We start from the raw sequence: 10,574 nt of genomic DNA, 5'->3' as shown, positions 1-10,574 counted from the left end.
TGACCTATTTTGTAGTGATTTTTTTCTTTTATTTCTCTTATCTCTTCTAGTGGAGTCGACAATTATTCTTAGGTGGGTACCAATCACTTTCAAACATACAATAATGCCTCTTGAGTTTCAGTGAGTTTTAGTGTTTTGTTCAGAGTCCCTAAGTTTTTCCTTTAGGTGATTAATTCCTCCCTGCCCCCTTTCCTTTAAGTAACTGGCCTAGTTCTTTTTCCTTCTGTTGGACTTCCAGCAGACTGGGGTCAGTTTTGTTTCAGCTTAATGGCTAGAGCAGTGTGGTTACCTGAATCCCCTGAAAGACGTAAGAGACTCAGGGAAGAACAGTTTGGCAAATATATTCTCCACATGCCATGAACAGTGATCCAAAAAGTATATCTCAGTCCAAAAAGTATATGCTCCTTCCTGCCCATTGACTAATGTGCTTGCCAGAGAAAATTGTCTCAGAATGGGGCTCGTGTATTTCGATCATAAATTGTCATAGTTCTCTTGGTAACCTTTCTCACACCAGCCTTCTTCCTCCTTTTTTTTTTTTTTTTAAAGGGCAAACACCTAATTGAGGCCTCTTTTCCACATTAATGATCTTAAGAGGATAGTTGCAGTAACATCTGGAATTTCCTTCTAGAATTTTCCAATCTTTAACCAGTAGGGTAGAAATAAATGTTTAATGATATTTTCAATAGAAAAGTTGGCTCCCGACTGTTAGCTTTTTGAGAGTAGGGGCAATGTCCTCTTTACCTTTGGTTTCTTCATGCTTTACGGAGTCTCTGGGGTCCTTTAGGCACCTCGCAGGTGTTTGTTAATCGAACAAATCTTTTTGCATGGCTGATGGTGCAGGAAAAAAATAACTTTTTAAAAACAGAAAACAGAAGTGGACTAGAGATGTTGTATGTACGGGGATTCTCTTTTATCTGCAGCATGAGAGAATCTGGGGTAGAAAATTCAAGGCATGTTCTATACCATTCCTTGCCCCCTCTTCCCACCCTGTTCTTTCAAAGCATGCCCTTTAAATTCTTTGATCTAGAAGGTATTTGTAACCATTAGTTAAAAGTTGACCTATTTATCCCCACACGGGGTAGGGGTCTTCCTGTGAAATAATGGGCATATCTCTAGTTGTTACTGGTTCAGATGTAACATGTGTCAGATCGTGTTCCCTAGACAGAGCCCAAAAATGTGGTGGTTGCCTTGGGGTTGAGTCTAGTCCTGTGTGAGGTACTCTTCTCTGTAACTGGGGATTGTGGAACCACAGGGAGGAGATGGGAGGTTACTTTCTGCTTTTCAATGGCAAATTTTTAGACCTCTACTTTTTAGAACAAGCAAAAAATTCCTTACAAGTACTGTCTTAGTGGTTTTAACTCTGGAACTTTGTACTACTTGTCTAACCTATCTGAATTTTAATTTCTTAATTTCTTTGAGAGACATAAGTTTATATGGCTACATTAGATATGGTCAAAATTAATCCTTTTCTTAAGTAGCTTAGAAATATGAATTTATTTTTGTAAAAATGATATGAACTCATTACATTTAAAAATCAGATTATACAGAAGAATATAAAGATGCAAGGTGACAAATCATCAAAAATCTTGCCACCTAGAGATAACCAACTTTTATTAATATTTGAACATATGTATACACAGAGTGACAGGTGGACAAAAATGGCTTGGGAAAAACTGGCTTATGGTATATTTGCTTTTTATTAACAAAACTATTAAGTTACAGTTGCTTGAATTTAACTGAAAAAAAAGTAAAATAAAATGAAAGGATTGCTGGATTTCAGAAAAAATGTCTCTGAGCCACCATTGATGAGAGTCTGATGACTCTCTGTAGTACCCTGTAATACCTCGTCTAAAGCAGTGACCTTACAGATGTTTGTTGAATGAGTGTGTGAATATGTTTCTGTATTTGTTTTTGAGAATTGATTTTTCTCAAACAGATAATAATTCAGCCTTGCATGGCTTCGAACTCAAGGTCGATTTTGTGTTTGTTCATAGATTATTAATTCTTTTGTAAACATTTATTGAGACATTATTTCTCAGGCACCATGCTAAGGTCTGGAATGCATGTTGACATGTCCCTTCCATCCCCCTGTGACTTGCTCTAGATTCCCAGAGTCCTGCTAGACCTGCCTTTGCCCCTCTTCAGCTTCAGCTGTGGCTGCCCAGACCCTCACTCTAGGACTCCAACCACACGGGCTTCCAGTCTTCTAAATGCTTCTTCCTTGAGGCTTTCAAGTAGGTTACTCTTTCCTTAGAATGCTATTCCCTATCTTCTTGCCTGGGTGTGATGGTTAACTATTTGTATCAACATGACTGGGTGCCTAACTATTTGGTTAGACATTATTCTGAGTGTGTCTGCGAGGGTTTTTCTGGATGAGATTAGCACTTGAATCAGTAGACAGAGTAAAGTAGGACTGTCTTCTCCAATGTGGGCAAATGTCCTCCAATTCATTGAGGGGCTAAATAGAACAAAGGGCCAAAGAATAAGGTAGAATTCGCTCTCTCTGACTGTCTTTATGCTAGGACATTGATCTTTTTCTGCCTTTGGACTGGACTTGAACTTATGCCATCGGTTCTCCCAGGCCCCCAACTTGTCAACTGCAGATCTTGGGACTTCTCAGCCTCCATAACTGCATAAGTCAATTCCTTATAATAAATTTCTTGGTCTATGTCTATAGATCTATAGATACATAAATTTCGATATAGATATTTAGATTACATATGTATTTTCCAATTGGTTCTGTTTCTCTGGAGAATCCAAGTATACCCAGCTTCTCTCAATTCCTCCCTTAACTCAAACATTTTTTTCCTGACGGAAGCCTTCTAGAACAAACCAGATCCCTTTGTGGTATACTTTGTATGTTTTGTGTAAAACGTTTTTGCAATGTATACTTGCACACTTGTTTATGCAGTCAATCCATTGTCTTTCTCCCCAACTACGTGCCATGAGGGCAGGATAAAAGGGTCCTCACATTTTATCCCCATTGCCCAGCAAGGCTTGGCCATGTAGCAGCTACTTAAACATTTCATTTCCCAAATAACACATGAAAGTTAAATAAGACGTCATCCTTATCCTCAAGGAGCTTATACTCTACTGAGGATAAATGAATTAATTATTGTAGCAGATGTGAAAAGTGCTAGAAGAGATGTGTGTTTGTAGATATTTGTAGATTGTAGATTTGTAGGTAGAAGAGATGGGAATTCATAGATATTTAGATATTTGAAGGATATGTAGGGAGATGCTGGATAATGAAGTGTTTGTGTGAAGTTGGAAGTGGTGGTGGTGGGAGACATGGGATGAGATTGGGCAGAGCCAAAGCACTCTGGCCACAGCCACTGTGGGAAAATGCTCAACAGCATTAAACAGTGATATGTTCAGGAGTCTGCAGGTCATTCGGTATAGCCGTAGCTAAAGTCGGGGAGTGGAAAGGGATGAAGGTGAAGAGGATTATGGGACTGAATATGATAGACTTTAAATGCTCCTGGAAACTTATGCTGCATAATAAAAACGTTTTCAAAATGGAAAAGAATCCTTGCATTTAGGGAAAAAAAATACGCATAGCGTAAGAAATTTATTTACAGGTTATAACAGGTCACTTCATTTATCTCACTAAAAATTAAATTAATTTCTTATAATGTTAGGTTTTATTCTGGTATTTATATGAAGCCATGGAAGTAAAGCTTGTTATAGAAGATAAAACTATAATTAAACCTGTGGATGATGGATTTAAAAATTAAATGTAGGGAACTCACCAAAGAGCTACCCTGGATGCCTACATAAAGACGAAAGAAGAGGATAAAGATCTCTAATTTTTTCATGTAGGACTTTTAAGGAAAAAGTTTCCTTTTTGTGTCAAATGGACTCTTGCTGGTGATTGTTTAGAGGATTCTAGTATTCTTGGAAAAATGGAGCAGTTAGATTAGAGACTCATAAGAGGAAACCTTTTGTATGGAAGGACATCACCTAAGAAAGTGATGACATGTAGTGTGTGCTTGCTGCTGGTTACTTCTAACAGGTGGACTGTTAAGCTATACTTTGCTCTTCTGTTTATGGAAAGAGAAAGTTTCTTGAAAGTACTAAATTGCTCTCCTGTTAGTGTTTCTGACATTAACATTCTCATAGGAAATACAGATTCTCATTCTGTCTTTGCCAATAACTAGGCTAGTGGAACCAGGGAACATGATAGATTCCTGGGCCCCACATTCAGACTTTGGATTCAGAAGGTTTAGAATGGAGCTCAGGAATCGTTTTTTTTTTAATTTATTTATTTGAGAGAGAGAGAGAGAGAAAAAGAGAGCACGCACAGTGTGGAGCAGGGAGAGGGAGAGGCAAGAGGCAGCGAATCCCCAGCAGACTCCCCACTGAGTGTAGAGCCCGATGCGGAGCTCCATCCCCCGACCCTGAGATGATGACCTGAGCTGAAATCAAGAGTCAGATGCTCACCTGACTGAGCCACCCAGGTGCCCCCAGGAATCAATTTTTTAAAAGCTCCCGACTAGGGGCTTGATGTCTTCATACAAACTAGAGGTTAGGAGACAAAGTCTCAGTGCCATGCAGGACAGCAGTCTGTGCAATGCTGGGAGCCAGGAAGTGGGGTATGAGAAATCCCATTCACCTGCCTGGGGAAGGAATAAGAAAGCAGGGCCTCTGTGTGGGGTGATAGAAGGGAAAAGAATCTTCTGTGAGAACACGAACACTGCCCAGAGCATTAGGACTCCCATGGAAAATGATGTCACTTGAAGATAAGCTCCCCATGTAAAAAATTAAAAGCTCACATGAGAAAACACCATGAAGGAGAATTATCACTCTGGAGAATTTACATCATAAGAACTAGCGATAGGAGTGCAATAAGATATCCAAAAAGATAAAGAAGAGCTAGAAAACATAAGGCAAGAACAGGGTAGTATGATAAATGAATAGACAAATTTGAAAAGGAACCAAATAGAAATGATACAGAATAAAGTATAGTAATTACCGGTGGAAAAAATCCCTCAAATGAGGACTCTAGGTCTAGATGAGACACACCTACAAGAGATCGACTTACCTGGGAGAGAGATCTGAGCAAATGATCTAAGATGTAGCACAGAGAGAAAAGGAAAATATGAAAGAGAAATTAGAAGACATCAAGCAGAGATTGAAGGAGTGTGTGGAGTCTCCAGTAGGAAAAGAAAACACACATGCAGACGTCATACACGGGGAAATGGCAGAAGGTGAACATCCAACAGAAATCCTAGATGCCGCCCGAGATCATGTATAGATTATCTCAAGGAGTGACCATAAACTGTGCTGGTAGGGTTCCCGTCAGAAATAAGATGTCAGAAGACCAGACAGTGATGGCTTTCTAAAGCTGAAAATGAACTCAGCCTAGAATTTTATACCCAAACCATTCAGGAGAGATGATGAAGAAAAGACACACACAAACATACAAAGCCTGAGAGTTTGTCTCTTGCCGACCCTGTGGAAAGGGCTGCCTGACGTGTTTCCCTCTTGCTGAAGCACAACAAAGAAGGAGAGAGAAGGATGCCAGAAACACCTGATGGGGAAATTGCTAAGAATGTTGGCAGTTCGACCTGACGCAGGCCAGCTGGCGCCCACAGAGGCGGGGAAGCCGGGAGTAGCAGAGAAGCACGTTTCTCGCTAGCTTCGGTTCTCACGCACCATGGCGGCCCTTGTCCAGCGGCCTCCCCGGTCAAGCGGCGGAAAGCGCAAGGGCAAACCTCCGTATGTGCAGGCCAAGCGGGCTCGGCGCCACGACGGCCGCGGGCCCGGGGCTACAGGGCATTCTCATTACCTGCAACGCGAACGAACGCCGAGCGCGTGGAGGAGGCCTACAGCCTGCTCAACCAATATGGCGACGATGTGTATGGGCCGGAAAAGTTGACAGACAAAGATCAGCAGCCCTCTGGAAGTGAGGGAGAAGATGACGTGGAGGCTGTCTTGAAGAAAGAAGTTGGTGACATGAAAGCATCAACAGAGATGAAGCTAAGATTCCAGTCAGTGAAGAGTGGAGCAAATAATGTAGTCTTCATCAGGACACTTGGAAGAGAACCTGAGAAATTGGTACATCATACTCTCCAGGATATGTACAAAACCAAGAAGACGACTCGGGTTATTCTACTTATGTTACCCATTTCAGGCACATGCAGGGCTTTCTTAGAAGATATGAAAAAATATGCAGAAACATTTTTGGAACCCTGGTTTAAAGCTCCAAACAAAGGGACATTTCAGATTGTATATAAATCTCGAAATAATCGTCACATGAATAGAGAAGAAGTTATCAAAGAATTGGGAGGAATAGTAGGCAGCCTCGATTCGGAAAATAAAGTGGATCTTACCAATCCACAGTACACGGTGGTAGTAGAAATAATTAAAGCTGTCTGTTGCCTGTGTGTTGTCAAAGATTATATGTTGTTCAGAAACTATAATCTCCAAGAGGTGGTGAAGAGTGCTAAGGACCCATCACAGCTTAACCCAAAGCAGCCAGTGAAAGCAGGAAATGGGAAAGAAGCTAAATTGGAATCTGGTGACAAATCAAATCAACGTGACCCAGCAGAAGGAACAAATAACCAGCAGGTGGTACCGGAAAATAATGACGAACAGGCAGACAAAACCAAGATCTGAGACACAAGTGGTGAATGAGGGAGGAGCTAAACTGGAACTTGAAAGTCAAGTCACAGAAAGATCTGAGTCAAATGAAAATGATCTCTCATAAGGAAAAAAAAATCATTTGGTGTTGCAGGTGCGTTTCTCAGATGCCGCTGGTGAGATATTGCTAGGATTCCATATAAAATTGTGACTGAAAATATACTGTTTTTGACCTTTGTGTGCTGCATAATGCTGAACTCAGTAGTGAACAGTGATTGAACAGCCCTGTTAACAGTTCTGTTGGGGATCTTTTAAGGCCCCTATGCCAGTGTGCAGTTAGGCCTACCTGCATTTGGTTGAGCTTGGAGAAGCTACGGATGATGATGAACACTTTCGTGGAGGGGAGGGTGGAAGGAAGATAGTGTTGGCCTCTCCCTCCTGATTACCTTCCCCAGCCTCCCCTTCTGTGTTGCCATCTGACTTATGGGAGCAAACAAACTCTGTAAAAGAGAAACTCATAGGGAAATTTTCATTCTAAGAAAGGAATTTTGATGTGTTGCCACTTAGCTGTCCCTACCCACTTTGCTGTAAACATTGCAAAAACATGGATCTTACAGGTTTAGAAGTGAATTGTTTTTGTGAAGTTTTTCTATTTTTTTGTGATTCTATTATTTAGTTGTTATGCCGGTTTTTACATTTTATTAACATTTGTTACAAATCTGATGGTCCAGTGCTGCAGTTTTTGAAGGCATAGTGTGAGATAGAAGAGGACCATTCTAGGCATAGAACTAGACATTCCTGATAAGGTTAGTGATGAAGAACTAGTGTTCTGGGTTTCTTCAGTATGTCAGTGCAACAAGAGACACAAATTCTGTCTTGTAGTGCTCATACTCCCATGCTATGTGGGTTCCCGTAATTTGGAAGTTTTTCAAGGTTTCCTCCAGGGTAAAACTACTGAAAAGCCTGGAAGAGACGGACACCAAAGAGGGCTGCATACTAAGTCCAGATTGAGAATAAATATTAAGAGTCTGTGAAATTCACTTTTGGAGATGGGTTTATTAAGTTTTAAAAAGTTCAGTAGTAGTATAACTGTTGAGTCTTCCTGCACCAGTGTCTGTGTTTATTAAATGGCTAGGGAATATGGGAATGTATTTTTATCCTCCTACACTAGTGGTCCAGACTAGAAGGGTTTGGGAGGGGCAAAGGCTATAGACTGGACCTTGGTAATGCAGATGAGGCTGGAAATTCCTTCTAGATCTTTAGATATTTATTTAGTGTTAACTCTTAATAGGTTGAGGTTATCTTGAAAGGATGATAAGAGCATTTTAAGTGTCATTTGCATGAACACAGAGGATAGGATTTTGGTGCCTTCTTTGGACTTGCTCCAAGACAAAGATACTTTTATTTTGATAGTGCAAGACTCTGGGACTTTGGGAATAAAATTGGCCATATGCTTTTAGAACATTCAACTCTGCAGACTTGATTCCTTTTACTTTGTGAAAGCTGCTACTCTACAGAAAGATTTTGATTTAGTAATTTGTTTTTAATCTTCTTGTATTTATTTGTATTTGGTAAGAACTGAGTGAGACAAAAGCTATTCTTCCTCAGCTATAAAGCACTGTGTTCTGTTGGAATCTGAATTCCTTCACTGATATGTTTTCAGGTTTCCCAACTTAATATTGTCACTGACATTTGAGCATGTTGTTTTATAATGATGAGATTCCAGGGTGGGAATTGAGTGGTTTCTTTTTTTTCTTTTTTTTTTTAAAGTTATGTCAGTTAAAAAAACCTCCAGTATTGTGGTTTAGTAAACTTGTTTTGCTCTATGGAGGAAAGAGTGTTAAACTTAGTGTCTTGAAACCTGTTTAAGGTCACACATGATTTCTAAATGTTGTTTTTACTGTATTTTGCTCTTGGTATGGCCAAATATTTAGCTTGTTTTTCATAGTTCCTGATATTTTCAGAAAAATCAAAATAACTTTGTTTCCTTAAAAAAAAAAGAATGTTGGCAATTCTAAATATAAGTTGGTGTAGAAAAGACCAGTTTATGGGGGTTTTAAAACCAAGTGAATCCAAGAGCAGGCTGTGGTAAAAAATATAGGAAAAAAAAGAGACTTGGAAGTTAGGAATTAAAATATCCCAACCTTGTATTAATGTGAGCAGGATTCAGATACTTATTAACTTTAGATCTGTCTAAATGTTTATGGAAAATATAAGAGTAACTACAAAGAATAAAAATGAGAAGCATAACTTCTAAACCAGTATATAAAGAGATAAAACTTCATAGAAGACCAAAAAAAGTAGCAAAGAAAAACCAAGGTAAATAAACACAAAATAAGATTGTAGAAATAAGTTTATTAGCATTCACAACAAATGTAAATTAAAATTCTTGATTCAAAGACAGTCTCAAAAGACAGGAAGATAAAAAAATATAGCTTAAAAGAGATACGTCAAAAATACAATGACTCCTTCAATGAAAATAAATGAAATGCGTCTTCATGTATCATGGATAAATTCAGAAAAAAATGTTCGGTGAAAAATCCCAGTTACAGAATATGTACAGTACTATATTCATGTATATTTTAAAACCTAAAAAAATACAATATATTGTTTAGGGACACACATTTATACTAAAAATGTAAAAATACATATGGGAAGGGAACATACCATCTTCAAGATAATAGTTGTCTTCGGAGTAAAACCGAAACTGTGGAGGGATACAAAGCATACTTGAAATATATCTGTACTGATTTTTCATGTAAAAAAATAATCCAGGGGGCGGAGCAAGATGGCAGAGGAGTAGGAGACCTGGATTTCGTCTGGTCTCAGGAATTCAGCTGAATAGGGATCAAACCATTCTGAACACCTATGAACTCAACAGGAGATCGAAGAAGAGAGTAACAACAACTCTCTGAACAGAGAAGCGACCACTTTCTGGAGGGTAGGACGTGCGGAGAAGTGAATCCGAGGTGATATTCGGGAGGATAGACGGTGGGGGAGGGGGCCTCCGTCGGCCACTTCTGGCAAGTGATAGAGCCGCGGAGCACAAAATCGGAACTGTTAGAAGTCAGCTCCACTGAGGGACGTCGCTCCAGTGCCTGAGCGAGAGGTGGAACCCTCGTGGGACAGTGTGGTCTCAGGACCCTCGGGGTTACAGAAAGACCGGGGGTGCCTGAGTGCGGCAGAGCTCCCAGGGATCGGAGCGGGGAAGCCGGCTGCAGAGACGGAGCCGAGGCACGGGCTCTCAGCTCGGGGTGGCCATAAACTGTGATCCGCGGCCCAGTCGGGCCACTGCTCCTCCAGCAGGGACCCAACAAGTGGCAGAGCCGGGGAGACTCCCCTTCCTCCCCCGGGGAGGAGCGGCGCGGGAGCTCACCGCAGGGATCTGCTGGGTTTGGAGACTCCACACGGGGTCGGGTGCCAGAGATACAAACGCTCGGTCACAGGCCGGGTGAGCATGGAGTGCGGCCGGAGACCGGGGACACGGGAGTGACTGCTTTTCTCTGGGGGCGCACTGAGGAGCGGGGCCCTGAGTTCTTGGCTCCTCCGGGTGGAGATTGGGAGGCCACCATTTTCACCCTGGTCCTCCAAAGCTGTACCGAGAGCTTGCAGGGAACAAAAGCTCCTGAGAGCAAACCCCAGCAGCTTGCTTAGCCCGGACCGACAAGGGCGGGGCAATTCCGCCTCCGGCAAAGACATATGGGAACCACGGCAACAGGCCCCTCCCCCAGAAGATCAGCACGAACAGCCAGCAAGCCAAGAGGTTTACCGATCAAGGAGAGCGGGAGAACTCCAGCGCTAGGGGAATACTGCACATAGAATTCATGGCTTTTTTTACTATGATTCATTAGTTTTTCAAAGTTAATTTTTTAACTGTTTTTTTTTAATTTTTCTTTTTCCCTTTTCAACCAACATCTTATCAATCCCTTTTTTAAAAAAAACTTTTTATTTTTCATTTTTAGAGTCATATTTTATCCCTTCATAGTAGT

General features: G+C 40.9%; 1 pseudogene; it reads left to right on the top strand.

Annotated features, from left to right (window-relative positions):
* Positions 1-5,659: 5,659 nt before the first annotated feature.
* On the top strand, positions 5,660-6,712 carry LOC112830448 (THUMP domain-containing protein 1 pseudogene; annotated as a pseudogene).
* Positions 6,713-10,574: the final 3,862 nt, after the last annotated feature.

The sequence above is a fragment of the Callorhinus ursinus genome, unplaced genomic scaffold (genome assembly GCF_003265705.2).
Source record: "Callorhinus ursinus isolate GAN/ISIS: 27379988/994484 unplaced genomic scaffold, GSC_fseal_2.0 scaffold20, whole genome shotgun sequence".
NCBI classification, from domain to species: Eukaryota; Metazoa; Chordata; class Mammalia; order Carnivora; family Otariidae; genus Callorhinus; species Callorhinus ursinus.
Note: the sequence above shows the minus strand (reverse complement) of the source record. Positions and strands in the feature narration are given on the sequence as shown.